Raw genomic sequence first — 1,858 nt, forward strand, 5'->3', positions numbered from 1 at the left:
TGTCTGCCTATCTACCTATCTACCTACCTATCTGACATTTTACTTAATTTAATTTTGGGGGATTTTAAAACAAGAGGAACAGAAAACATGAGTGGTTGCCTGGGGCTAAGGAAAGGGGCTCCAGAGGGTACAGGGGAATATTTGGGGTGATGGAACTGTCCTGTATATTGATCACTTACACGACCAACAGGTCAGACATTAGAGGATGATTTTACTGGATGTAAATTATAACTCAATCTTTTAAAAAAGTGACTGACAAGACAGCCAAAAATTTACTCTATGAGAAAAAAAAATAGGGCTTATGGTAAGTTTTCTCTCATGAACAGTAAAAAAAAGGACTTTGGTCATAAACAAAGGGACAGTAAAATGAGAGATCTTCCATATACAAAATTTTAACAATGTTTTTAAGAAAAATATGCTTATGCAGAGGTAATACTTCTTTTTGTATTTGGTTTAATTAACTGGCACTTCTTTTCTGGGAATAAAAATGTTAGAAATAGTTATTTTTAAATTTCACAAAAGTTTCAGGTAATAAGCAAGGCATTAGAACAAAAGAGGGCTCGAAAACTTGTTCCGTAAGGCATTTGCTGTAAAAACACGTACTGCTTGTAATAAAAAAAAAGAAAAAAAGTATTTCTTTACAGTTAAAAACATGCAGTGAGTATTTGGACAAAATAGTCAAGTTTTCTTGAAAGAGGAAAATTAAAATGTAACATACTACCCATAAGCTACATATTTAGCTCAAACTAGATCTAGTTGTTTAACAAGAGCTAATTTCCAGATATAATCTATGAATTTACACACTGGTATTTAGCGCCTCTTCAAAAATCTGTCTGTAAATTAAACAGTTAAGCAACATTGTTTTTGCCTTTAGAGCTTTTGCAGCTGCAGCAGATCATCTGGTAGTGCCTGCCTGACTGTAGAGGCAAATTTCTTGGTACTGCCAACTGCAGCATGGGCTCGTCAGAGAGAGGCTGCTGTCTAGGTTACTTTCCTTCTGGCCATTTACGGTGTGGGCATATCAGGTGCTTGCTCTCAGCCAGGAAGGAACACAATGTATTTCAAGTCTCTGAAAACCGAGGAGCCTAAAGTCGCACAGTGCTGTGTTTACTTCAAAGCAATGGTGCCAATCCGGGAGGGTCCTCAGCAGGCTGATTTTTAAAGTGCCTCCTTTTTGGTTTAGGATTCTACTTCCTCCCCATCACTTTCATCATTGCTGTCATTCTCTTCCTTGTCTTCTCCCCTCTTTAAGCTTTTTCAGATATTTACTAGCTAAAATCATCTTGGGTAATAAATCTGCAAGAAAATAAAAAGTTTCCGATTCCTCTGCAGTATTTCACAAGTCATTGAGTGCTTCCTTTTCTTTTTCACTGCCATGTCTCTAGGAATAGGTGGCTAGATATTGAACAAAGAGTTCCACAGCCTTGGCCATGGACACCCTGCACCTCCTGGTTGATGGTGAACACCTGGGGGGCGGGAGGAGGGAGCTCTTCATGATGACTCGGATGTGGGACATGTGTCGCTGCTCCCCGCACTTGTCTCTGTGGCAACCGCCTCCTCCATTTTCTCTACCTCCCGCATGAGGTCCGCTGGGACCTGCGGTGAGCGTGTGAGACCAGCATGGAGGGTGTGGGCTCATTTTACTTAATTTTAATTAACTTAAATTTAATCATAAATAGTCTCATGTGGTCATTGGCTACTGTACTGGACAATGCAGTTCTAAAGCAAGTCCATTTCATCTGTAGCACAGATTTATACCATTCAGAAAGCAGTTCCTGCTTTCTGGTTGGATCTGGTAGAGATAGAGTATCTGACCCTGGGTGGTAAGTCATGTGTGACGAGAACTAATCTTCATGTC

General features: G+C 39.8%; 1 pseudogene; it reads right to left on the reverse strand.

Moving 5' to 3' along the window:
• Window positions 1-1,179: 1,179 nt before the first annotated feature.
• Window positions 1,180-1,639, reverse strand: LOC148164812 (chromatin accessibility complex protein 1 pseudogene; annotated as a pseudogene).
• Between the last annotated feature and the right edge of the window lie 219 nt (window positions 1,640-1,858).

This window comes from Eumetopias jubatus, unplaced genomic scaffold (genome assembly GCF_037043125.1).
Source record: "Eumetopias jubatus isolate StellerSeaLion01/CBP00866 unplaced genomic scaffold, mEumJub1_p1.0 scaffold_2, whole genome shotgun sequence".
Lineage (NCBI taxonomy): Eukaryota > Metazoa > Chordata > Mammalia > Carnivora > Otariidae > Eumetopias > Eumetopias jubatus.